The sequence below is a fragment of the Columba livia genome, chromosome 3, assembly GCF_036013475.1.
Source record: "Columba livia isolate bColLiv1 breed racing homer chromosome 3, bColLiv1.pat.W.v2, whole genome shotgun sequence".
NCBI lineage: Eukaryota > Metazoa > Chordata > Aves > Columbiformes > Columbidae > Columba > Columba livia.
In genome coordinates, this window is record NC_088604.1 from 101,159,640 (window position 1) to 101,187,570 (window position 27,931).

At 47.3% G+C, this 27,931-nt stretch overlaps 1 long non-coding RNA gene across 2 annotated transcripts; it reads right to left on the reverse strand.

Moving 5' to 3' along the window:
* Positions 1–3,076: 3,076 nt before the first annotated feature.
* LOC110365328 (uncharacterized) lies at positions 3,077–27,530 on the reverse strand. Of its 2 annotated transcripts, XR_010471627.1 has the most exons (10): positions 25,066–27,530; positions 24,585–24,766; positions 24,253–24,370; positions 23,888–24,033; positions 23,362–23,436; positions 23,114–23,276; positions 22,410–22,757; positions 22,235–22,320; positions 21,638–21,737; positions 3,077–21,239 (listed from the first exon to the last, which is right to left on the reverse strand). It is a non-coding gene; the product is annotated as an uncharacterized LOC110365328 (long non-coding RNA). The 2 variants fall into 2 exon arrangements; XR_010471628.1 differs by lacking the exon at positions 21,638–21,737 and having other exon boundaries at positions 25,066–27,529.
* Positions 27,531–27,931: the final 401 nt, after the last annotated feature.

The following is a 27,931-nucleotide window of genomic DNA, read 5'->3' on the forward strand; positions in this document are numbered from 1 at the left end:
AGGACTCCCAAGTCAGGAAATTATTCCCTGATCTTTACTCTTAGGCAAAGATTCTATATTATTGTATTTTTCTATTGTTCTGTTTACCAGTGTGATTGCTATTTGCTATTGTAATGGCAAGCAATGTCACGACAAGCTGGAATGGTGCCTCTGCTGCTCATGATCCCATCTCATAATTGTTAGGATTTAAGACTAATGAAACCATTTGATCACTTAAACTAGCTTGTAAACTAAAACAGCTCCTTCAGATTAAGATATTTATTCTTATGCTGAACCCACTGATCTGCATGAACAATGGCTATATGTTTTTTTTTTCCTAAAAGACAGCCTATCTTGTTATGAAGACATACAGAGACAAGACTGCCATTAGCAGTTTTCCCGGTGATTGCTCAACACAGACAGGTAGAAACACTTTCTTAACTTTCCGTTTAAATGGCCCCAGCTCTCAGCCAATTGTTTCTTTCATAGTTTTTTTCCACTAGATTCAATATCCAGTTAGATTCAATGCCTGCTATATTTCCTGTGTATTGAGTTTATACATCATAACCAAGGAACCTCTTGATCTTATTTTTTGACAAGTATGATCAGTTCTTCATATTCTCTTTGGACAGCATTTTCTCCAAATGCAAGAATCATTTCCTAAGCGGTGTTCTGCCCACCTTTTCCCACACATTTTCTTTAAATGAGATCAAGAGAACCAGACAGACTGTTTAACTGTTGTGTCCACCTGTACCACAAGTCACCACTCTCCACTCTTTAACCTTCCTCCTCCATACTCTTAAAAGCCTCATTCAGCTTTCTGCCACATTGAGAAACTGGAACTTGTGTTTATTTACCCCCAAATCCTTTTCAGAGTTGCAACTTGCCACAATATTATTCTTCACTCTATAAGGCTTGTCTGCATTTCCCTGTGTTAATTACTTTGCAAACGGCTGTAAAACATACTTTGATTGGGCCACACTAAGAAATAAATTCTCATTACTCAGTATAGCTGAAAAATCCTCAGCATAATTTACCAGAGCTAGTCAGGAAAAAAAGTGTTGAACTGGAATTTCCCTTGGAGTTTCCCTAACACAAATGTTTTGGGAAAACAGTTCGATTTCAACAAAGTTGTAACAGAAACCAGGCACAATATTGTGGAAGTGGGAGCCACATGGCTTCCAATGGTCTTCACCCCTGCCCTCCCGCATAGGAAATGTAGAGAGTTATGAATTTCATTCCAAAGTGGAGTGTTCCAACCTACAACAAAACCTGATTTTGAAGCCCAAGTCCTCTGAAAAAGAGGATCACCTTTCTCCAGAGCCCCATCACTTGCCCTTCTAGCAATCCTTGTGTCATCTGCAGCTTCTCACTAGAAAACTGGAAAAGCCATTGCTTATATGGAGAACAACATAAGGAATCTATAATGTCTTTTTAATCTGTTCTGAATGTAGTTTAGCAGCCGGAGACAAGGCGCTGAGCCAACTCAAGAAGCTCAGCCAACTCTGTGGACCATCAGCAAGTGATGATTCTTGTTTCCAAAGCGGGAAATCCTACACTATATGTTTCTGTTTACCCTTCTGGTTGTGTCTCCTCATTAATATTCCTGAAAGCGGTGTCAGTTAGCTTGCCTTGTATTGTGTTTCAGTCTGCTCAGGACGATAACGCCTAGGGTTATGTTCTCCACCAATATAAATTAGTATATTGTTCAGTGGTGCTTTGTGTCAACTTTACCAGTATCTTGAGATTCAGGGAAAAAAACAGGGCTGACAGCAGCTAACTTTTTCTTTTCAAATAAAAGACCACTCAGAGTGGTTCCAAGTTATCCTAGTTCAAACACAGACGCTAATTATGCATGTATTTTGACACATATAACAGTACCACATAGGGGATGAAATAAGGATCAAACGAGGCTGTGAATAACTAGTCTCTCATCATGGCTTCTGTGGGGCAGGAAAAAACTGGTTTTGTAATTTGTTTTAGTAGGTGTTTTGGAAGTATTTTTCCTCTCCCTGTCTCCATTCCCTCTTTCCTTAGCATTTTTCCTCTCTTTTACCGCTTGATCTGCAACAACAGCTCACCCTGGAGCAGAAAACTTAATCTGCTAAGGAGCACTGATGAGAAACCCTCCTCTACTCCCTTCAGATAGACTAACGCAAGCAGGACTTGTTAGACAGTAGTTGTTCAGGATGTAAAAGCCCGAACAGACGTCCCATGGAGTTAGTTGTCACAGGCTGCAGGGCTGCCAACTTGCAAAATAATTCTTCTCCGAACAAAGATGAGGCTCAGGATAATGATGGCTAAGTCACAGCTTTGTCGTGGACCTCGTACATATGGTGGCATCACTGCTTGCACTCAACCAGGGAAGGGTAACAGGATTCCAAAGGTTACTCATTTCAATTATTAGCTTTTGGAGCTTCTGGTGGCCTTTCACTACACGTTTATCCATCTGTGCACAGTGAGGCTTCCAGCACGTTCATGGATCCCAGGCACCCCCCGGTCCCCATTGCGCAGAGGCAGCGTTACAAAGGCAATTCAAAACCAGTCAAAGGGAGCCTAAAAGAGTCTTTCCAATCAGGCCCAAATACAGATTATTGAAGAAACAATAACCAAGAATTACAAAAAGGACATGTTGCCATTTCTGAACCCTGTTGATTTGACAAGAAAAATATGTGGAAAGGCTATATCTGTGCACACAGCTTAACCTACTGTTTGAACTCTGAAGAGTCTTTAACACAACCTGAGTCACAGGTAAGTCTCTGCTCTGCATTAAACTTGAGTTACACACCTCAACTCTGCCTCATGGGAACACAGAACTTGTGCTCAAGCCCGGGGTCCACGATGAGCAGACAGGACTCAAGTCCTGAGCAAACGCTTCTTTGTACATGTTTTCTCACAAAGCTTTGTCCTGGATGCCAAACATATAAGCCAACTGCACCCCTCTGCTCACCTAAATACCTTAGCCAGCATTTAAGCAGTGCTGCTCCCAGAGGCTGCCCCAAGCTCTGCAGGCAGTGCTGCAGCCCCCCAAGATGGCTTGTGGACCCTCTTTGTACAGGAGGGAAGAGCTCCAGCAATGTGTGCAGAGGGTGGGAATGAGGCAGAAGGGAGACAAGTATTTGTAAGCAGTTTCATTCATTGGCCAGGAGATATGAAGCAGCAGGAGCTGTGCCAGTTCCCTCTTCACAAGTGCTTGCACATAACACTCGTCTCACCCCTTGTCACCTCCCAGAATAAAGCCAGAAATTAAGAGCACTAACCCACCACACTCCTTCACATCACTTGAATCCACATTCTGCAATAACACTGCCACCTCTCATATATTCCAAGACTTTGTTATTTTAAAATACATAAACTTTAATCTCTTCTATTTCCCTTGAAAGGCCAGCAGGAGGACTTGTTAACAACTTACTGTTGGAGAAAGAAGGGGATTGTTAACACCGATAATCCCTGCTGTGAGGCCACACTTAACATGAGTAAGATGTGAGCTCTGAATGCAGATATGAGGCTCTGGCTTCTATGTCAGAGAGCTCAAGCCCAGCTGCTCAAGGCACAACACTGCAGAATGGTGTCTGGATTGTCCCATGTACTTGAGACTTGCTTCACAGAGCCAAGAAACAGGTACTAAGTCCTCAGGGGATCAATAGATTCAAAAGCTCTAATTCAACAATTGCCAACACTGGGAGGGAACGTGAACTGGTGTTCTCCCTAAACAGCCTCTCCCATCGCTGCTGTCAGAAACCGAATAGTGGGCTAGAGGATCCCCTCAGGGAAAAGCTGTGGTGCTCACCTGCAGCCAGTCCAGCTGGAGAAACAGAGCCAGTTCCCATCCACCTCCAGTGTTCTCAGCCTGGCCTCCTCTGCCACCCTGCTCTAGCAACGTGTGCCTGGGCACGAGCAAGAGCTCCAAGCATGCACAACGGTATAGACCACATAACCATGCAGACCATATAGCACCATGGGATTGTCCATCTCAGGGTGCATTCTCTCAGGTGAGGCACCAGCAGAATTCACCCAGAGACCAGACTGAAGCCAAAGGTAACTGTATCTCAAACACATCACAAGCAAACATTGGCAAATTGGTCCTGGACCCCAGAAGGCCAGCCTGATGTAACAGCACCTCCACAATGGTGCTTCCACCTGGTGCCCAGTGTAGCTCTGAGGTGCTCAGAGCAGTCAGCCAGCCCTGCTGGGCAGCCAGACCCCGCTGCCTGTGCTAGGTCAGCCAGGCCACTGATGCAAAAACATCAGGCTGCTTTTCTGCATGCCAGTTGTGAGCAAGGAGAAGGGTCTTTTAAAGGCTGGTGCAAATATTTCTGCAGGATAAAATTTTAAAAGACCATTGTCTTAACTCGGAAATATCCCCCAAATCTCCACCCACTCCCTTATAAAATCTGTTGCCCAGATTTGTGGTCTTGTGTCTAAAATAGTATTAGGCTGACTTGGAAAGGGTGAAGAAATCTCTAAAATTATGTTTACCATTATTGCTGAGAAATTCATGAAGTAGAAATGAAGGATACTGGGGAGTTATAACACATGCCACATACCTCCTAAGGTGTATCAACTTAAGCCACTAGAACCTCACTTTGCTCTGACCTCTGAGCTGTATTTGCCTTTCTTGTGCAACACCTGGAGAGGTAACACCATGTATTAGGTGTCAGCTATTAAACCCCTCAGTGAAACCATCAGAGCAAATATGAAGAAACAAAAAGTCATCCGACCAGTATGGCAGCTGCGGGTGTGAAGAAAACTCTGCTTGACATAAAACCCAAACAAGATATGGGTTACAATCAGGAAAAAAAGAAAGAAAAAAATATCTACAACATTTAAGGGGAACGGTCTGGAGAATGGGAATACTTTACTGCAAGTTTTTGCAAATGAGCTGCAACATAGGGATGGCACACACATTAGGAAAGTTCCAGAGTATTTGTGGATATTTACTGCCTGTCAAGGTTTTAAAGGCTACATTTGCAAAAGCACTGAAGTACCCCTTCCTCTCCGCTGCTGAAATGCAGAGGGGACTTCTGCTGTTGACATCAGCAGGAACCGTGTCAGGCCAAAGCAGATTATTTTCGAGAGTCTCTCTGAAATATAGTCAACACAGCCAAACAGTACAATTCCTACAGGCCTACTTATATTTACTAGGTAGTCAAACTAAATTTGCTATATGAGCCATGAAATCATAAAAAGCAAAAAGCTATATAAAACCAAAATAAGCCAGAGCTCTTAAGTTCAACACACAATTTTACACCATTATTTTTAAGTATGATGGCATTGCCATAAAAACGTGATCTCTGCTGTCTGCAACAGTGATCCCACTTGTGTAAGTCCAGCACTGGAGTAACTGCTAATGAAGCACGAGCACTGTCTTTCTGTACAGTTCCATCATCCCCAAAATGTGCTAGGGATCTATCCCTTCCCCTTGCCTCCCTGTAACGTGAAGGAAAAGAATGGGATTTTGGTTTTTGTCGGTTTGCTTTCAAAGGAGAGTTGTCTGAAAGTCCTTACAAGAGGACTTACTTCAGAGGCACAGCTGCCACCAAGAAGATACCTGCCAGCAAAAAATCAGTTACCCTGTAAGAAATTGCCCAGAAGAACAACCTTTGACTCACCATAGGATGAGTGGTTTCACAGATAAGTTCAATACACCCACAGAACTATGTAAGATTACAGCTCCTGAATTCACAATATTTTCCATTTATTTTTGTGTACAGACCATAAACTGGTTTTGTTTTGTTTTGTTTTGTTTTTTAAAGAGAATGCAGCTATGAAGGTGGCAGAGAATGAGATCAGGAGAGGAGCTCTCTCATCACCATCACCTTGAGGAGGAGGGGAGCTGTGGGCTTTTCCTCACCACCATGCCCTGCCACCCACGTGCCTGGGTGAGCCATGCTGGCAGCCCCGTTGGTATAGCATGGCCATGATGACCACAGGGACCATGGGTGAATTAGGCACCAGGGCTTGTTACATCAGGGTGAGGAAAATGCTGTGCCAAAAGGAGCCTCCAAGTCCTGGCAGCTGAGCCACCACCAGTCCCAACAACGTTGCCCCTAAAGAGGTCCCAGGCATTTTACAAGGACACCAGTTGCTCTCCCAAGGCCACTGGCCCAGAAATGGAGTGGTGGCTCCATGATCCCTCTCCTGATCAGCTGGACAGGGCTGGTTGCACCTCCTGGATGAGTGGCTCAAAGCCACCCACCGCAGCTACAACCCCATCCATGGGGCATTTTCTAAAGCACCTTCTTCAGTCTCTAGGCGTCTACTTTGTCCCTGGGATGAAAGAAGAGGCTTGGAGAGCCCAGGAGAGAAGGAACATGGGGAACATGAGTGACTTCAGCAGTCTTTAAGTTCAAGATTGCCTGCGTGTTGCCCCTCCTAATGAGTCAAGACATAAGCTACACTCATAGAAAGGGTGGGTTCTTGTCACAAAGGCACCCCAAAAATCAATCTAGGCAGGCAATAAGCTTCAGAGAGACTTTATTCTAACCAGAACTGTTTGGCAAAGAACTGAATAGAAACAGAGTTTATAAAAAATTATACAGCACTCCCAACAACATTATAAAACACAGATTTGGATACTGGTTCAATTAGTACAAAGTCGATTCAAACTCAAGGGACCCAAATCTCTTGAATGAGGATTCAAAAGCACACATCTTCCCACTCACAAAAAGTGAGGACTCTCAAAAGTACCCAGAGAATATAATCACTTAGCAATAAGGGAAAGTGTCTCAGTCCTCAATGTCATTTCTTTAGATGACATCCCAGACTAAGAAGAGGAGTCTTTGACTGCAGACCCACTGCTCCAATGAAAACCATCCTAAAGGACAGCTCCAGCAGGCTCCATTTATGCCCTAAATTAAATCTCAGCTGAGGTCATTTATGGTAGTGGTCTAGAAAACTCTCTCAACCAAGGCATTTCACTGGTTAAGGGCCCTGTCTGTCAACCAAGGGGTATGTACATGACCATAGTGGTCAACTGGTCTAGAAGTTAGAAGTTTCTGGTGCTTTCCAGTGGAATGGGGGCAGCCGCATATGCCAGAGTGCTCAACCCTGTCAACATCTATGTACCTCTCTTTATGGCCTTTTTATGAAAGTATTTACATTTTCAGTTTAAGAACCAGAATGCCTTACCAGATATGCCATTTGTGAGACACATCGATCAGTTATGCAGCTTTCAGGCCTTAACTGTAGCGACAGCAGAGTGGCCACAACCGCCATAAATACAGTATATCTCACCACACCCGTGACCACAAGCTAAGGAGACCCTGCGGAGTGCCAAGATGGTCACCTGAATTTGTGAAACTCTTCTGGGATGCCTAACAGTAGCACTAATTTTGTCTTGTTAACTTCTTCCGCAGTAACATGTATACCTGTTGGACTCTTCCATTAATCCATCCACAGGTTTTGAAATGACCCAGGAGGATTTATGGCCAGACTCTTGCTTCAGAGGGGCTCCCATGAAGTCAGGGACAATCTGGAGCTAGGTTTTAACATGGAACCACAAACTGGGACCAACACGAGATCAGAGGTCACCATGCTGCTTATCACAGAATCTCAGAATGTCAGGGATTGGAAGGGACCTCGAAAGCTCATCCAGTCCAATCCCCCCGCCAGAGCAGGAACATCCAGATGAGGTTACACAGGAAGGTGTCCAGGCAGGATTTGAATGTCCATATGAGCCTCCTCAGGGTGGCTTTGTCAGACGTCATGTAGTCACTTATGCCGTTCCCAGTGCAACAGCAATGAGTCATGGAGCAGCTCTTGGCACAGCCACACAAAGGACAATAATGAAAGGAGCGGCTGTAATTTTGATGACACAAGAGATATCTTTGTTTGGTTTTGATGGTTTTCACAATGTTGTTTGTTTTTTTAAAATTTTTAACAGCAACAGATCCCAGGTACAATCCTCAGCATAAACATCTACCTAGCAAAACATTAACTTCGGTAAAGGCCTCTCGGGAACAGTATTCACCAAACCCTGCAATCCCTTGCCCTGTCAGAAGAATGACCCCTCTCAGCTGGGCTCCCAGAGCCTATGGGGCTCCCCAGCTGCTGCAGCAGCTGTGCCCACAGCCACCCACACCGCACAACTGCAGTGGCCACCGGAGCCCCAGCGGCACATCCAGCGATGCTCAAAGCTCACGGCAAGCGTGGCAGCCTTAGCTCCATCACATTTAACAAAGGGACGTTGGTGCCCCATAGCAACAAAGTGTATGAGGGAAGGGTGGTGCTCAACAGAGTGGCTGAAAGAACAGATTTTGGCAAGTTTTAGAGTACCTATGAGGTGTTGGGCAGTTGGAAGCTGACAGCCTCCACATACAAGAGAAACTGTTTTTCTTGTTGTTTATTTTGGTTTTTATGATGCCTGTTCTTGAGTATGTTCAATCTGGCAGTCAGCTCTAGTAAATCACCAGTATTATTACAGACTCAGTGCTTTATGCCCCAGCCCACTCATGGCTCTTCACATGGCTCAGTTTCCTTTTCACTGGAGTTCACTTACATGGACTGTAAGTTGTCTAGAGAAGTGACTTTTCACTCCCTGCTTCTATTGAATTTTGCATCAGCACAGTTTTATTTATAGCACATATAAGAATTTGTGACCAGTTAAAAATTAGTGAGGAAATACCCTGTGCTGTGCCATAGCCCAATGGTATCAAAGCCGAGCTCAGAAAACAGAACAGACTTGCAAGTCCTCCTGTGGGGATTATGGATTTAGAAATCCTTCTCCACTCCATCTGGGAAACCCAGCATTAAGGGCTGGGAACTCCTCTGGACCCCAGAGCCCGGTAGCCTTTGACACCACAAACCAAACCAAATCACCCGTTTGAAGAGATGACACTCGCGCTTCCCCAAGAAAGTTTGTCTAATGGATGTGCCACACCTGGAGCAGCTGGGTCAGCAAAGGAGCCTCTTCTCCCTCATGCAAAACCCCAGCAGGGCTTCCAGCCTGGGTACAAGCACAACTGGACAGCAGATCACCCAGGAGGAGCAGGGTCCTGCCTCTCCTGCACATGCGGCACCCACCTGGCTGGTGTCCTGCCATGGTGCAGCTGCCCACAGCTCAGCTCTTGTCCCCGGGAGGTTCAAGAGCTGCATACCAGATGCTCAGAGCACCAAAATCTGCTCTCTGCAAGGGAGGGACATGTCTCGGCCTTGGGAAGACCCATTGCAAGTGACTGCTGTTATTGGAAGAGGAATGGCTGAGGCCAAATGGTTCCGTGGTCCTCAGGGCCTCAGCGATCCTTGTTACGCATCACTGGGCATTGACTGTTCTTCAGTAGCTGCTAATGTGTTAGGCGGCTCCTGAAGTAGAAAAAGCACATGTACTTCCAGTTCCAAATCTCTTAGACAGTAGAAAATTAGAAGTGAGGTAGAAGAACTGCAGGAAACAGGCTATAGCACTAACAGAATATGGGTACTTAGCTATATGCTTGTAATTGTTCAACATAATCTATTATGCCATTTGTGTGTGCGTGTGCTATATAGGAATAAAGATAGCATGTAAGAAAAGAAACCACATGGAAAATCATAATTGCCAAGGATGAAATGTGCCACCACCAAACATGACTATCCAGCCAACCAGCGTCTAGGTCCAGGGTAAAACAGGAACTCATGTCACCCCGAAGTGCATACCCTCTCCCACCCTCACCATCCACTACTACTCTCTGGGAGCTTTTTCTTTGTGCCTGATTGATACCACAGAGGCTCAGAAAGAAAGCTTTTAAAAAAAAAAAAAATCCCAAGTTCTTCTGCATGAGAGACAAAGCATGAAAAATGCAGCTTAAATAATAGAAAACTTTCCCTCAGAAAAGAGGGGCAGGTTGCATCTTCCTGTGCTCACTGCTGAGTGTTGGCTTGAGAAGTGGAGGCAAGAAGAGACTGGAAGCCACCTTACTGGTAATTCTGGCCCTCGGTTGATGTCCTCAGGGGTGGGATTAAGCAGCTGCAAGGAAGCTTTGAACAGGGCTCATCTGCAACATCTTTCAGCCAGTCATTTCATGGGCAGGGACCAGCAGGCGGGACAGTGCCAGCCAGTCCCTGCAGAGACCACACAGCCTAGAATGAAGAACTTACAACGGAGCTTTTTTCTTCTCTCCCTGCTGATGGCATTAAAAGGACTAGAAGAGAACATGATGCAGAAAAGAAAATTCATCCTAAAATCAGATTTTTCAATACTCCAAGTAGAAACATATGAGAGAATCCTCTCTGGCAAAACAGGCTGCCCAGCCAGTCTTGCTTAGAAAATTCTTTAAAAGCTCGTTCTTGTGCTTTGTCTTATGGCCCTCTGTGCCTGCCAAAAGCAAAGTCTAGCTTTCCCAGTCTGGCTGCTGTTTTGCCTGTGATGTCATTTTTCAAATGCTCTGCAGTGTGCTACAGTATTTGGACTATTGAGGCTGGGTTCAGTGTTTACCACCACCACAACCTGTGGAGAACATTGTCTCACAGCATCAGGAGTCCCGTCGGCACCACAGCAAAAAGGCAAAACATCACGCGGCAGGGCAGGAGATGTGCCAGGAGCACCATCCCAGCGCTACCTGCTGTGCTCCCTAATCACAGCTGGCAGGACATCAAGTCCTAAAATGAGGAAAATGACCCATGACGTTGTTCACGCACACCACCAGAGGTTGGACAATGCAGCTTCCTCAAGTGGCCTACAAGCAAAACCCCATGGCTATGGGTGCTTCTGATTTGGAGGGCCTTGGGCAAAGGCTCTACCTCTGTTCAGGACACAGCAGCAACTCAAGCCAAGGCTGGGATGACCATTAGTGCCACCCCTATGAAAACATGCTGTTTTGGTTTGAACAGCTGAATTGGGACAGATTTCCACATGCCCACAAGGGAGTTAGGTGCACAAACGCTTCAGCAGGGCAGGTGGTGCTACCTTCCCTCACGCATGGTGCCACTTGGCTTTGTAAGGCACAAGGGTTTTGCCATCATACTCCACATGCACGTAGGTAACATGTTTATGAACTTTTTCTCCTACTCTCCCCACTGGCTGACTTCAGTCAGATTTGACAGAGGGCAGCTCGTTTTGAGGGCATTGCATGGTTTTGTGGAAAGAGGTGGCAGGGTGGAGGAGCAAGACCTGAGAGTCACCTCCTCAGAGGGAAGGGCTGCAGCCACACTCACAGTGCAGCAGGCAAACAGTTAACACAGGCCCCAAATTTACACCAGAATCAGCTACAGGTCTTGAGTCAGGCTAAACGATCAGAAAAATAACCTCAGCTATCCTTTTGCTGAGAGAGACTGAGAGCCAGCGCCAGTCTGCTTAGTGTGTAGTACATAGCGACATGTTCAAGAGCGGAGTACCATGGTGAGCATCCAGTGAAGTAATTCCTGACTTCTCACTGAAGTGGTGGCACATCAGAGAGGTCTCCAGCCATGCAGCACAAAGCTGGGAATCATTGTACTGAAACAAGTGGCTGCAGTATTAGGGCTAACACAGAAGGGCAGGATTTGGCCTAATGACTCCTCAAAAAGGCAAGATTAAGCCTCTGTCAATTTACTACTGCGCCTTAAGTACAGCAGTGCACTAATCGTAAGAGAAGAATGGCACGGTCAGATACTTTGAAAAACATTTACATCTGATTTATTCAGGCACCTTTCTGAAATATTGCTAGTTTACTACAATTCCTGATGCCCTTTAAAACACAAAGGTAGGCAGCACCCTTGTTACTCTTTCTTCATATGCACATTCAGCCTAATATCTTCATATTCAGGCAAAACTGCAAGGCAGCCAGCTAACGCACAGCTCAGCGGCACTGAAAAGCTCATCAACACAACTCTTTATAACTCATTCTTTGGGTAAGTTTGTTTTTAATTTTTAATATCAACTTGATGCATCCCAGCACAAAGATCAACAGGCGATTGGCTCTTCAGACATGACATTTTGGAAAGGGACCCACCACCAGTTGCAGGCAGGAGGTCTGACCTGGGTGCTGTACACAGAAGGAAGGAAGGCTGTGAGGCTCTGTGAACAGTGACAAGACAAAGTACAAGCCACAAGACACCCCCATCCCTCAACGTGACAGAAAATAACCGTGGGGCCCACCTGGGATTCAGGAGACAGCTGCCACAGATATGCCATGGGACATGAGGGCACTCAGCTCATCCCCTCATCTCTGAAACTCAGAGATATAACGTTTGCTCGCCTTTGCCTGGAGAGCATCGGGCAGGGACCCTCTCCAACTCTGTATTTGGCCAGCAGGAAGCCCAATGGCTAACACAGGTTTGGTGTGCAGCCCTCAGAGCAGCTGCATCCCAAACCAACACTTAAGAATAAGAAGCACATTGGTATTAACCAAACCCCAGTCATTTTGATGCGGTTATCACTTTGAAACCCAGACAGTGAACAAATTAAACAAGATAATCCAGCCAGCGTCAAATACTGCCAACACACATCAATGAAGATGACAGCAGGCTTTGCCCTTGGCTTGGCTTTTGTGAGACAGGCAACGTGCTCTTTATTTGCTCTTCTGTGATAACAGGTATCAAATGCTGTGTGGGTGTCAAGTCTGGAGAGGGGAAAAAAAGCTATCCCTCCAAGGTCAGGTAATCAATTGCTCTTTGTGCCTGCAGGGAAAAGGCAGCGTCAGTGCAGCCCTGATCTCGCCATGCTTAGTCAGCCACATACCATGTTAACAGGGACCTCAGCATTCTGTGGCTGGTACAGGGAGGTATTTTATGTTTGCAGACACGTTGTTGGTATATCAACTGACATTTACCTCAGCTCTCTTTCTCTCCTTGATTGTGATTCATGCTCCGTGCTAATTAAACAGCACATGACAAATGCATTGTTATTAACAGCAGCTGGAGAGGTAGTAAATCTTGCAGCGGCTTGAACGGAGGAACCATGCGGTGCGATAGCATCCTCTGGGTGCTGAGACAGGGCTGCTGAAGAATGCTGAACTGAGGCAAGGCATCAACACCTCTCGCCAAGTGCCCATAAAGCGGGCTCAGATGCTCAGCAGTGAAAGATTGCTGTGTGCTCTGTGCACAGACAGCCGCAGGTAGCACCAAACCCTCACCCAGCTGCTTGCCACGTGCCTGACATGCAAGGGTGGCCTGGCTGAGACCATTCCCTCACCCAGCCTGTGGTCCTGGAGACCCTCTTTGCGTGCTGGGCGTTTTACTTCACACCAGGATCCTGTTCCACATCTACCATTCTTAGCCCAGAGGCACTACCAACACAACCTCCATTTGTAGCCTCAGCTTAACACCCTCCCATCCTCAGCATTGCCCTTTGGCTCGAGGTACAATGAAGTGGCTTGCGCTGATGTGCAGCATGGGAAGATAAAAGCAGATCTTCAGCATCCTAGAACAAGGCAATAAAAGCCAGAATGATACCAGATGCACTAACTTACTTTAAATGGCAGCCAAGAGTTAAAACTCATGTGTGTATGCTGCAAAGCCATTCTTTCCAGGGGGCAATTGCTCAACAGACTTTTAGAATCCTATATAGTTATTGCTTTTTTTCTACGCGTCGCCTTTTTGTCTCTATAAAAATATTGTTGTCAGACAACATAGCAATGCAGAAGGAATGATGACTTGTGATGATTTGCTGGAAGAATTCTGTAAGAATAAGAAGTAGCTGATGCACTTTTACAGCAAAAGCCTGCATTTTTCATCACTGTTGTCATGGGTTTATTTATACAGAGCAATTCATGTAGAAAACCTCCCCCCAGCACTGGGCAATCCAGGGCACAGCCATGCTGAAAGTCACAGCCCATAACTGCAAAGTAAGCCTGTGAAAAAAAAAAAAAAGAAGAATAAAAAGGGTTGACCGAAAGACCTTCAGGGATTTTATATCCTTAAAGGCCTCTGGGAACAGAGAATGCTCCTGAAGCTCAGGTTCTTGCACAGCATGTGGTGGTGAGCCGGCCTGTGAAGGGTGTCTCTGGCAAAGCAGGTTAAAGCTTGGAAAAGCAGAAAGATTTTTGACTCCTTGTTTAACTAGGATAAGCTAGAGATTTTGGTTTTGTTGCTGACAAACACACAGTATAAAGGCACTCCTGTTAGATTTAGATAATTGTTTCCTGAGTCAGGCAACTGTAAGAGGAACAAGCTCTTCATTGCAGTCTGATTTAAACCTCTACATTTTGGCACCGAGACCATTTTTGCAGAAGCTTCTTTCTAAAGTTTTTTCCCCTGTATGAATACCTACACGGGGCATTTCCATGAGCTTCAGAACACCAGCCTGGTTTGCCAGCACAGATGAAGTGCTGAACCCAACAAGTGCTCTCTTGCACCTGAACTTGATGAAGATGATCAGGTAGACACAGCCTGCTCCTGGCTATAGCAACTGACCCCAGCAATGGCCCTTCCATCACGCCATGTCTCAGCCCTGCAGGAGACTTTCCAAATCCATCAGTTAAAGCATCATCAGAGATCCACAGAAAGGGAGAAGGAGCCATCGCCCTCGGCCCTGCTGCAATGTGCCTCCAGGAGCTCTCCATGTGCCTCCTGCCCCTGGAAGCAGTGGGAACAGCCACAACCTTCACCCAGCTGCCTGCCCTATTCTGCTGTGGGTTCAGAATACCCACACCTGAGCTGGTGTACTGGGGCCATGAAAGGTGGGTCAGGACCTGGCCCTTGTGCCACAACAAATTTGCATCTCTAGCCAGCTCCTGTCCTTAGAGGTGTTAGCTTTTCACTCCCAGCCATTTCACCAGATCTAATCAACTATGCTCCAGCCCCATGCACTAACCCCTGTATGACGTCGGAGGTGGGGCTTGTCCCAGCAGTGGCACACATCACCCTAGTCCTGACTGTCCCCCATCTCTACCGGCTCCCTGACCACTCACAGCAACCCCCCAGCACTCCTGTCCCAACCTTCCCTGCTCCTGCCCTCTACATCCCCACACCCTCACATCCCATGTGAGACACTCGTGTCCGTGGGACCACGGGGAGGCAATGGGGCTGCTGGCTCTGCTGAGTGATCAGTACACACCAACTGAGTCACTGTGGCTCCAAGCAAGCAGCTGGAGCTCTGCTGAAGCTGTGTAAGCATAGGATGGTCCATGGCTGAGCTATTCTGGCCCTCTAGCTGTAAAATCAGGTCTCCATCATGAGTCATCTGATTATCTAGTACCAGGGAACAAGCTGGACCAGAGGTAACACCACCCCCATCCCCAAGGACACAGAGATCAATGTTTTGAGACACTCTACATCTGCACCAAGTGGGAGCATCTGAAGCCGGCCACTGTTTTCACAGAAAACAAACCACAATGCTACTGCTAATCCTGCAGCAGCTTTCCACCATTCCCCTGCATCCAACCAGAAGGATGAGCACAAAGTCCCACAATTTGCCCTGCAACTCAGCTCCAGGGCAGCAGAGACCACCAAAACAGCTTCCTAGGACAGATATGGAGGAGGAAGAGGTGGTGGGACCATTCACGAGAGCTGAGCAAGTGCCAGAGCAGCAAGCCCCAGGGAATGGTGTCCTGCCCCATCTCCTGAGCTGGCCACCTCAGGGACATGGGCAGTAAGAGGATGCTGCAGAACATATTTTAGGGGAGGGAGATGACATCAGCATGCAGGACACTTGCCATCTCTGACAGACCTTGAACAGGAGTTCAGTCATCATGCTATAGGCAAGACAGTATTAATTTGTCCAGCACAAATGACATTTTTGTTATCGTTACTCTGTGACTCAGCACTCTGCATTTTTCATTTACTGCCATTACAAATAAAACAAGAGCCAACACATAAGGGAGGGAGACAGATGCGAGTCCCTCAATGGGGACGATAGAGAAGTGTGCTGAAGAGCTGGTACCACTGGCACAGCATGAGAGCCCTGTGACAGCTGGGAGAGGAATGAGTACAAGCAATGTGTAGCCAAGCTGTGTAAATTCATCATGTGCGCGAGGGAAATCTCTCTGTGTCTGCCAGCACAAAGTGCGTCAGAGCTGAGACACAGAGCTGAATCTTACACCCGCTGAAGTCAGGGATAAGGCTCTGGCAGACCAGGACACGTTCCTTAATGCTTTCTGCAGGTGAGAGCCAGGATCCTCACGCAACTTGTTTGCTCTCTTACATCATCAGAAACCAAAGCTCAATCGCCTGGAAAATAAAACATAATGGGTTTCAGAAAGATGCTAAAGCAGCTAGCCGATGAACTTAAGAGACCGAACAGCATTTTACGTCACTTGAAACATCATGTCCTGTGTCACATGAGGGGAAGCACAGGTAGCTCACATCCAGGGTCAGAGCTGCTCCGCGGCCAAGCGGGTGGCATCCGCCGAGGTCAGCAGCCAGATGAAGTGGGTAGCACCCTCAGTCACCCCAAGCAGAGAAGGAACTGGATCACAGCTGTCCCCACACAGTACAAAAGGTTAGCTCAAATCTTTACAATTAGACCCTGTCATTTCAGGTAATCAGCACTTCTGGTTTGGGCCGGGAGCAATAAGTAACAGTGGGGCGAGGGTCAGTTTTAGTCCAACAAGCCTGCTCTCACCTCGGTGCTTCTGCAGGTTTGGTGTCCTGCCAGCCCAGGCTTCTCTCTAACCTGTCAAAAAGCGACAGCATTCTCAAAACTAAATCAACAGCTCTCCCAGTTTGCTACAGGCATAATTAAAGAAAACTGATTGATATTTTAATTATCCACTGCTCTTGAATCAGATATGGGGTTGCTGAAAGGATCCCTTGGTCTTAAGCTTCAAAATGTGAGCCAGTCAGAGAGAGCACGTTGTGGCTCTGCCAGTGTTCAGACTCCAGTTATAAACTAAAATTAATGTTGGTCAATGTTAGACTGTAGCTTAACTGAGCCAGCGAGCAGGAATGTTTTGTACTCCAGTAGGATGTGAAGGGAAGATGAATAACTATGACTTTCTTTCTATATATAGAGAGAAGGCCAAATTCTGACCCTTTCTACATTGATTCAGATCCAGCTTCATTGCCGCTGGTGGAAGCTGTCCCAAGGAAACCAACAGGCACACTAAAAGAGCAAAAAGGCCGGGGTGGGGGGCGCAAATATCAGCTAAACACACCTGGAAAGGTACCTTCACAGGGTACCATGCGTCACCATTGACTGTAACTGGGTTCACCCCAGTTAAGCAAATCCTCCTCCACTAAAAGATGGGGCTATGGAAAGCCGCAGCTCCTGGGCTTCCCAGAGCCCCCCCATGGTGGATGGTTGTGGGTAGAGGAGCAGCAGCTCCTGGTATCACGGCCCCTGTGCCCTATGGGGATGTCCTGCAGAAAAACAAACATTGCTGTTTCCTCCATGATGACACCTAGTTTGCAGAATAAGTCACCACAAGGTACAATGATGCTAAATTAAAGAGTGAGGGCTGTACCTATGCACAGCCAAGGATCAGCAATATACAGCAGAGCCTATTAATAGCTTTATTCCAGGGCAAGATAGGTTTTCAAGACCAGCTACAATGAGAATCTATTAAATCAATCACAATCAAAACCTAGTCTGCCTTCAAGTGACTTCCAATTAGGATGCAGTAACGTTATGAAAGGACTCAGACAGGCAAATTAAAGAGCTACAGTGAGGAGGAATCTTTTCCCAGAGGGCTAATTTTCATCATCCACAGAAATAAAAACCTCCAGAAGATCAGATTTCTCAGTTTAAAAAAAGAAAGAAAGGAAACCAACCCAAACAAAAAATTATCAAATTAAAAGACTTGCTAACATTATGTAACTATTGAGCTTTTCCTTTTTGGAGACTTTTTATTTTTTTCCTACCCAACTGCCACCAAACCAAAAGGGTACAACCATGAAGCAGAGCCTTCTTCCCATCTGAATTCCCATGTTTGATCTGCAGGCCTGATAAAGGACATGATGACAGGAAAATATTAATTGCAGCTTTGTCGAGTGATTTGTATTTTTAGCAAAGGAACAAAGAGAGGAAGCCTACTTGATCATTCAAAGAATCAGGAGCCAGCCTGAAACAGAGTGATGAGCTTGGATTAAGGGGACAGATTAGAAAGTGGAATTTTGCAAATCAATTTCAAAAATACAAGAGCAAAGAGGACATGATCCATTTATCTGTTTACTGATCTGAGGAGTAACCACCTCAGTATCTCCTGGAAGCCTCTGCCATACATTCAAAATGAACCAAAGGAAAAAATAGTAGTTTTCCATGCCTGGGAGGGGAACTTTAATTTTTTTAAATATATATATATAAATATTACTATATTAATTAAAATACTGCTATAAATTCTTAATAATTGCATACCAACATATTGATAAAATTTTATGTGAATTTATATACATATTTAATATATGAAAGTAAAACTAGAAGGTCATCAACAGCAATATTTGCCCAGCTAAGACCCTGAAAAAGCCGTGTTCTTATATCACATCAGAGACCTCATCAGATATGAGAGGCAGGTGGTAGAAAAATGCATCTTCAAGAAACTACAGGAAGAAACAACCATTATCTTGTATGCTGGAGGTCAGGTGAAGCCCTAGCTTAAGTCAGGGATGTCACAGCTTTTTCTCATTTTCCTGTGACAAACGCTATTTTGTACAAATCATCTCTGAATCAAGATTGCTACAGTTTATACTCATGCAAAATAAGGCATTTTTCAATGTGGTGGAAGACTCAGGGAAAAAAAAATCTGAAGGAAAGACCCCAACTTACATCACTCCTGACCTAAATTATAATCGCTCTTGCCAACTCTTCCCCATCCCTCACATGCACTTGGCTTCAAGTTCGGCATTTGCTTTCATTCCTCTCCATCACCACCAGCCTTTCGTTGGTGGTGTTGTTTTTGTTTGGTGGGTTGGTTTTGTTTTCTTTTTTCCCTTTTTTTACATTTTTAATTGCAATTAGCTCAACTCCTGAACAAAAGCCATTTTGAAACTGAAGAGTTTTGCTTGAAAGTCTGAAACAAAATGCTTGAACTTTCCCAAGAGAAACTTCACTCAAACATCTGGCCACATTTGACTAGCAAAATCATCTGGCTGGACTGAAATTGCTTTCCACTTCCCCCTATTTGTTTGGGTTGGTGGTATTTCTTCCCCCTTTATTTTTTTTTTTAATAAATAACTGATCACACAAAAATGCCACCCAGACATATTTCAGTCCCCAACCCTGGGAAACCGGCAACAGCCAGCTCAGGGCAAGCATATGGTCACTATACATGTATTTACACACCAGGAGAAACCCCACTGTCAAGATCCTCATCCTGGTTCACACACCCGCTGCTGGAACCTGTCAGATATAAGATGTGTTCCTGATGCCCGTTCCTGACTACACAGATTTCATTAAAACTGCTCTGGAAGCGGAGCTGATGAACCGGCTGTGCTTTGAGCAGAAACCAGGGCAGGCAGGGAGCCCGTTGTTCTTGCAACACAATCGCCTCCCCACCAGGCTCACATACATCAATGGCCTGAAACTAGAAGGAGAAGAAATATTTCTTCCTACATGATCTATGAACTACTACTATCTGAAAAGAAGACACAGATGACTCCAGCTGGCATCTCTAATACCTTCCCCATCTCCTTTTCACTCTACCTTTTAAAACATCAGCTCTGTTGGAATGGCAGGACTGGGTGGCAACCATTGGGAAGTCACAGAAAACATGAAAACAGAAAGAGCAAGAAGACAATTCAAGAGGTCTGGGTCTGCTTTCCAACTGCAACCTTGGCTGCTGTGTGACCATGGAGAAAGCCGGCTCCTCCGTGCTCCAGCCTCCCCATCTCCCCAGTGGGGTGGAAATTATTCTCCAACTCTTAGGGGTCTTCCTCCACAATACATACTCAGCCAAAATAAAAATGGCTGGACTGAAGTACATTTCCATAGCAAAGGCATTTCATATTAAAAAATGATTTTTTCCAATAGATTTGATAATGAACCAAACCTGTGCCTGGCTCCCACTTGAAGACACAAAGGTGGCATATGCAAGGTTGGTTTTTGTCATTCTGGGCTTTTTTAATGTTTTGTTATGTTTTGTTTTGTTTAAAGCACCTTAGTTATTGATGCTGTGCTGGAGCGCAGACACAACACCACACCTCACCGCACTGCTTCTGCAGTTCTGTGTAATCCCAACCTTAAATGTTAAACCTGAATGGAAACCAACCCACAGGTTCTCACACTGGGCTGTAGGAAACACCTACACTAATGTCATACAACATCTTTGTCAGCAGAACAAGCAACAATTGTCACAGCTGCTAGTTTCATGCCTCACCTCCTCATTTCACAGGCCAAACACAGCATGGGTGCAGGACAGCCATAATCCCCCCGGCACAGTAGCAACTGGCTTATTCCAGGACTGTCCCAGCCAATGACTAAGGTGGGTGCTGATTTATCTCAGCAGAGCACTTGGCTCCATACCACAAGACCGAAAAATAATATTGTAGACTAAATTACGACTGGTTTATCTCCACTGACAGCAAAAGGCAACAAACGGATTTGGCAACACGAAACAGATGAAGGAGATACGAATTCTGAGGCAGACAGCAAAGGCTCATGTACTTTGTCTGAGAGCTCTTATGTTTATGGTTTTAAAATGTATGCCAAGTTCTTTCTTTAGAAGTACATTTCTTTAACATAAAATATGCCTTTAAGCATAAAACTGTATCTGCAAGCACAAGGTCACAAGTGTTCTGTGCACAGAAATATTTTCAAGCGTCATCATCTATGGGATTACCAGACCTTCTATGAATAGCAAGTCTGGCAGTTATTCCTTCTGTGCTTTGCTACAGGCACCAGGTGTGGTTTTTGCTGAAGGTGAGATACCATATGTACACATCACAGCTCAAACATCTGGCAAGCTGTGCTGCAAAATGAGGCCGACAAGTTGGTTGCTTTTCCTTCACATGTAGTCTGTAGATAGCTCTCCAGCAGCTGTCAGCTCTGACAGCTGTTTTTCCCTTTAGTATTTTGCTTGGAGGAGAGGGCATGGTGTTTATCCTGCAGTGCCTGGCACCCTGAAGCTGTGATCCTTAAACAACACTTTCTAGTACAAATGCACACATGTGACCCAAGGTCATGGATGTTCTGCTACTTCTACAGAAGTTAAAACTAATTTGGTGAAGTCAAAGCATCCTCCACTCATGTAAAACAAGCCAGTGTAAACCAGAATACTGTTCTGAAGAGGATCCCTGTGTGAAGGATGGATTTGGTTTCAACTCCCCAGCCCTGACATACTCACCCACCTCAGCAAGCCATTTCTTTCAACTACTTTGTTATTTCTGCTTCCTGGAGGGCATCATTCTCCTCCTGACCAGCCTCACACAGCAGCAGTTTGTCCCTCCCAGGTGCTCCCAGTGGGTGTTTGCAGGGGTGCTGTGGAGCTGCAATGCTGGAAGGATGTGAAAGGCCAAAAGAGGAGTTAGCTCAAGAAACCCTCACCGCAGGGGCTTGAAAAGATCTGTGAAGATGATAATGAATGGTAGGGGGAGAGGTGCAATATTTCTGCAGCTGGAGAAATAGTATGGAGCAGAGGAGGCTGGTGCATATGATGACCCATAGCTGGGGCTTCATGCTTTTGCAATAGACACGCTCTTCCCAAATCACTGTCACTCACCCAGCTCACCAAGACAGACCCAAGAGCTGCTTGTCCCAGGGAGCAGCACCAGCCAACAAGGATTTATCCTCTGTTTGTCACCTTCCTCAGGAAAACACTCTGGGCTGTTAACACACATGCCCTTGTCACACACAAGTCTGCAGCTCCTAGCTGTACCCTGGTGCCCTTCTTACCTCCAAATTATTCTTGTCAGCATTTGGAGAGAGGCAGAAGGGTGCAAAGCAGCTAGGCCTGGAGCAGGGCATAGACAGAAGGATACATCAGCAGAAGAGGCTGTGAATAGACCAGGTTAAAATTGCAGCAGTGTCTTGGAGAAAAAAAAAAGTAGCTGTGGCTAGACAAAACGTGCGTCACAAGCACAGCCTCAAGTCTGGCACATCCCTTGTCATCTCCAGTCTGTCACACATGATGCTCTGCCCAGGGACACCCCGCATTTGCTATAGATCAGTTCCCTTGTATGAGGACTGATGTAAGGTGAAATTCTGAGGAGCAACAGGTCTCCGAGAGTGTGAGCTAGAGCCATGACTTGAAGGGGATTTCCAAATGCCACTGAGCCCCAAGGAGATGACTTTCACCTGGTGTGCAGTGAGAAAGGGCTTTGTGTAGGCTCACTGCTCACCGTTGCTGCATGTGCATGGCTCAGATATACACACAGATTTTCCTTCCAAAATGCTTCACAAAGAAATGGAGTGATGAAGAGCTAAGGGATGTATCCACCCCCTCTCAGAGAGCACCAGGGAACAACCAAAGAATATACGGCAGACACTCACAGCATGGTGGAGGCTCGGCTCCTTCTCCAAGTGTTTGAGCAATGGGGAGATGGGTCACTCAAGTTCTCTCGAGTCCTTCTGGTGTCCTGTGCACAGAGAATGGACAGGGTCAGAGCGAGGGAAAGACATAGGCAGGACAGTGTGGCTCTGCTCCTAGTAGATACCCAAAACTCACCAGGGCATGGTCCTGGGCAACTTGCTTAGATAAGCCTGCTTGAGCAGATGTTGGACCAGATGACTTCCACAGGTCTCCTTCCGACCTCCACCCTCCTGTGTGACTCTCTGCTTTGGTTTCACTCCTACAGCGCCTCTCAGCTCAGCCCTGATGCCTGCTGGAAAGGATGCTGGGGCAAGGGACAATCCCAGGCTCCTCCCTGAAGAATCATCGCAAAACAACAGCTCCCCACTCCAGAATATCTTATGGAAGACACAGTCAGAAGAGGGACAAAACCATTTTATTGGGGACATCGATTGTGTGGGCCCAGGAGTCACAGAGGTTCAGCGAGTGAAACTCAGTCAGCACCTGCAACGATGGAGTCAGAAAGATCTGCTAAATCCACAAAGGAAGGAAGTGGCAGGATTTTGTTCCCCTCTCTTTGCAGAACACCATTTACAAGGAACCGTTCATGACCCAGAAGAGAGAGCTATTGTGGGCATTGACTACGGGCTGGCTCTGGCGCTTTGTCCCCATGGGTGATGCCCTGAGAGGCCTGTGTGTGTGGAGATGCTCAGTGCCCCTGTGCCACACAGCAGGGCTGGATGGGGAGCTGCTGTGGAGTTATTCCCAAACCCTGCACAGCACCATCTCTTGACAGCAGGCTGGACTTACTAAGAGCAGTGATGAGTTGGGAAAGGTGGGTAGCAGAGCCTGGTACACACCTGGGCTTCTTAGCCTTCTCTGTCTTCCCACATCTTTTCATTGGTCCACCCCCAAAATTTTTTCCTGTTTTCCTCCTCTTCTTTTCCACATGGCTTCTGCTCTCCTCTCCACAGGCCTCTTCTCTCTTTTGGGTTCTCTTTTTCTCCTTGTCCTGGGGAGAGCCTTCAAAAGCATCCCGCAGCATTATCACAGAAAGCCACGATCCACTGAAGTTAGTTCTGATTTTAACCAAGAAAGATCATTTTACCTTCTATTCTCCATTCTTAGCACCCCAGGGTTTCTGCCATGCTCTCAGGGTGGCTGGAGGTAAAGCTGGAGGTACCTACAACAGAGATGTTGGAGTTGGCAGGTAGCAAGAGATGACCTGGAATGGTAAGCAACCGTTTGCCAAACTTCCACCTTGGCTCCCCAGAGGAGATCCCTTTGGCCGTTTCCCATCATCCATGTTTCACACAGTTCCCTGGCGCCCCAAAAACAGACTTGATGAAGGCTTTGACCAAGTAGGACCTGAGCAAGACCCCAAGTTGACAGCTATGCCCCTCTGTCTTTTTGTACATATTTTGTGGGCATTTAGTTAGATTAAGCACATGCCCACTGCACTTGAGAAACAACCTTGTCAGTTTTCCTATTATGTATCATCCTGGGGACTTGAGGAGTAACCCAAATACACACCAGCTCTACTGCCAAGAAGGAGCAGGCGGGTGACTTGGCCTCATCAGAAACTCCCCTCATACTCCAGACATGCTGTCACCATGTTTGGGGGCTCGACAAACCTCTCCCATTTCAGACGCCACCACCATATCTTCCCCAGCTTCTTTGAGGACACTGAGTAGAGAGGGGGCTATGTGCAGCAAGGCTTCTGCCTGATGCTTGGTGTCTGCTGGGACTGCAGGGACACTCTACCCTTCCAAATCCAAATCTAGAAAGAAAAAGCACGTGCAGCAAAGTGACTTTTCGGAAGTAAACAACAGCTAAAGCAGAACCCCTTCAAAGCCCCAAACCACTTACACGTTCAGCCCTCTGATGCCCTGTGCGGAGGCTTCACCTCATCTTGCAGAGCAAACCATTCATGCTCTGATGCAGAGATTTCTGGTGGCCCAAGCCCCAGCCTGTGGCAACCGTCGATCCCTCCTCTCACCTCTGTATCTATCCGTGGGTGCTGGTGTCTACTCAGCTGCTGGGCTGCAAAGGTCAGTTGTCTCCTCCTCGAAGCGTTCCCCACAGATCTCCATCATGAACTCCACCAGCACATTCACCTGCACACACCAAACCCTTGGTCTCAACCCAGCTGCCTGAAAATGGACTAAGCAGCCTTTCCCACTCCTGAGCCTACACAGAAGGCTGTGGGACTGCTCTGCCAGGCAGCCACCCCACCTGGATTTGCTCAAGTGAGGACACATCCAAAGATCTCTGAACGGCCAAGTTCTCATAAGCCAGGAAGGGTGCAGATTGCTGGTCAAGACAGCATACCTTCTCCGTCACCTTCAGCGTGGCCTCCAGCAGGAGCAGCTCCTCGTTGGGTGGGCTCAGCAGGTTCAGCCCACACAGACGGCCAGGTTGCTGCAGCTTATCCTGCATTGTGGCCCGTGTGCTGGAGAAGGGACAGCAGTTGCTTCAGAAGGAGATTGGCCTCAGGCAACTTCTCAGCCACCCTGAGGGAACAGGAACACCAGAGAATAAATCAGAGGTTGCCTACAGCCTTCCCCCAGACTTGCCCAAGGCAGATGGGAGCCAGCAGATGTGCTGTGCAGCTTTCCAGGTGCTCTCTGCCCTGCCCTTCCCTTCCATTCTGAGGTGAGCATGGGATGCAGGACAAGGAAATGCTCCCCCATACCTCCCTGCCAGTGAGCTGCCCACTCCCTGCCCAGGCTCTGCACAGAGGCCATTCACAGGATGGAATGGGCATGGTTGGGAGCCTCTCCTGGCCACAGGACATGGCACTACAACTCACCTGAAAGCAGCAATGCAGGAGCTGGTGGGACAGATGAAGATGATGGAGGTCTTGTCCTCACTGCTGCCTTCCTCTTTTTCTTCATCCTCTTCTTCCTCCCCCAGTGCCTCCTTCCCACCGCTCAGCACCCACAGCTGCTCCAGGGCCAGGTGGAGCTGTAGGCACAGGGTGGTGTCACGTCTGGAGACACATGGCAGGGAGTGAGCTGGGGGTGGCCTCCTTGGGGTTCCACTGTGCAAAGCTCTGTCCCCCAACATGTTCTTTGGACAGACACTGGTGCATCCAGCAGCTGGGGCTGGTGCCAGGGTGTCCCTTCCCTGGTCCCAGGGCCAGGGATGGAGAAAAGGCAGCTGGGCTCTGAGGCTCTTCCTGCAACTTGGCGATGACCAGTTCCTCCTGGAGGAGAAGGCACCTCTCGCTCCTCTTGTAGCCCCAGCTCGGCCTCACATCCACTCTCAGCACCAGCTCAGTGTCAGTGAGACCCTCCCTATCAAGCAGACAGTGGAAGGCATGAGAAATGCTGCTCCTGGGGGGCCCAGCCATTCCTGTGCGTCCCCAAGCCACGGGGGGAACCCACATAGAGCCACAGCAGCAGTTGGCCTGGCATGTCCTGCCCAGAGCAGGAAGACCCTTGCCATGCAGCAAGGACACGGCACAGCTGGCAACAGCAAGGATGGGAAGCAGGTGCTGGTGACGGTGCTGGGGCAGTGCTGCTGGTCCACATCCTGCCTCCTCCCAGCACAGCTGGGTGCCAACACAGCTCCAACCTGCTGTCTCTGGTGGCTTCAGCTGACCAACATTCCAAGCCCAAAAGTGGGAGAGGCCCCATAGGGGCACTGGGCTGGGAGTTCTCTCCAGTATGGCCATCTCTGTCTTGCACTGTGAAGCCCAGAGCAGGACACGGTAGAGGGGAAGGACCATCTCCCTGCAGCTGCTGGCAGTGCCCCTCACCTTGGGCTTCAGCGCTGGCTCCTGTCCTCCAATTAGACTTGAGGCCACTGGTCACCACCCTGTGGGCCTGGCCACTCATTCAGTGCTGTGCTCATCAGCACAGGGGCTCTTTGCTTTCTTCCAGTGCTCAGGCACATCTCCCCTCTGCAGTAGCCTCGCAACCCACCTGCCCCAGGCCTGGGGCCCTATAGTGTGGGCTGACCCTAGAGTCTGGGTCTGTTCCAGAGGTTGTTTGTTGGGGTTGGTTGTTTGTAGAGCTCATGTGGTGACGGTGCAGTTGCTTTTAGAGCAGGTATGAATTCTGGAGCTGTTCAGTTGGGGTGGGGAAGGAGTTTGTGTGTGTGTGGTTCTAGACTGGGTTCTAGATCACGTTCCAGGTCAGCGCAGGGTTCTGGACTGGGGTTCAGGTCCGAGGTGGAGAGGTCCTACAATCTAGGTTATGGGGTACTCCTGTTTTGGCATCTCATGAGGATCTGTGGTACTTGCTGATGAGAGCAGTCTCACTGGGGGTTTTTGTTTCTTATTTTCATTGTGGTTTTTTGTTTCTTTGTTTTTTGGTTTTTGTTTGTTTGTTTTGTTTTTCCCTTGCTTTTTTTTTTTTTTGCTTGTCTGTGGCTTTTTTGAGTTGAAGACCCACAGGATGGGGATCCTGTCATCCCATCAAGAACAGCTCTCCCAAATTGCTACCACACTGACTCAGGCTGGCCCTGGGGCCATTCTTTTCTCTGCAGACGACATTGGAAAGCAGATGCATGGCAAGCTCCTACCTGCCGCTCTCCTTCACCTCAACTGCTTGTCACACTCATGCTTGCAGGATTCTTGCCAGCCTGGCCCAGACTCTTCTCCAACACTTCCCACATTGGCTTTGCCACCCACTCTGGCACCCAGAACCACTTCAGCCAGGCCAGGTGTGGCCATGCAGCTCAGAAACAGCCCCGCAATTCTCAAGCACATTCAAGTACCTCACCTAAAGCCCCAGGGTCTGAAAGGCACGAAGAGGAGATCACTCAGTCTCCTTATTGCTGGATTCCAGTGATAAGTTTGTGATTGCTATAGGTAGTTGAAGCACTGGAAGCAGTTCACTAGGTCGACACTGCTGCTTTTGTACTTGTAGTTTAGCTCCAGCCCCAGCCAGCAACTGAAAAGACATGCTGCTTGCTCACCCTGCCCCTGGTGGGATGGGGAGGAGAATCAGGAGACAAAGGCAAAATTTGTGGGTTGGGACAAGAACAATTTAACAGAACAGCGAGGGGTGGAAAAACAAAATAAAACCACCAAAACCAAACAAACAAAACAACAAAAAATGAAAAACACAAGAACGCACAACAAAAACCAGCCACCATAATGAAAGAATATACAAAGTGATGGATACACAGCGCAATCTCTCACCACGCAGCAGTCCCAATGCTGCATCTCGCCTCCTCTGGACAGCATAAATGCATCAGCTTACCCAAAAAAATCTTTGGAGGCATCTCCAACGACAGCTGGACAGCTGAGGCTTTCATGCGTCATGATACAATGGACACCTTGCGCCCTGATGGAGGAGAAAGGATGAGCACTCTCTGTCTGTAGGTAACTATTTTGCTCACAGTGGTTTGAACTTAGCCAGCAGCTCAGCACCACACAGCCGCTTGCTCCCTCCTCTGCAGCGGGAATCCAAGTGGATTCCTGACCACAGCCCACACTGAAACCTCCTCCTAGTCCCAGACAGCAGCTCACACCTGAAACCACCTGGTCCAGAGTAACCGAGAGTGCCCTGGACCAACCGCCCTGCTCCCTGGCAGCAAGAGATACCCCCTGGCTAGCCCCCCCTTTTATAACATATCGAACACTCCTTTGGCTAGCTTTGAGTCAGCTGTCCTGGCTGTGTCATACACCCAGCTCCCTGTGGAAATCAACTCTATCTCAGCCAACC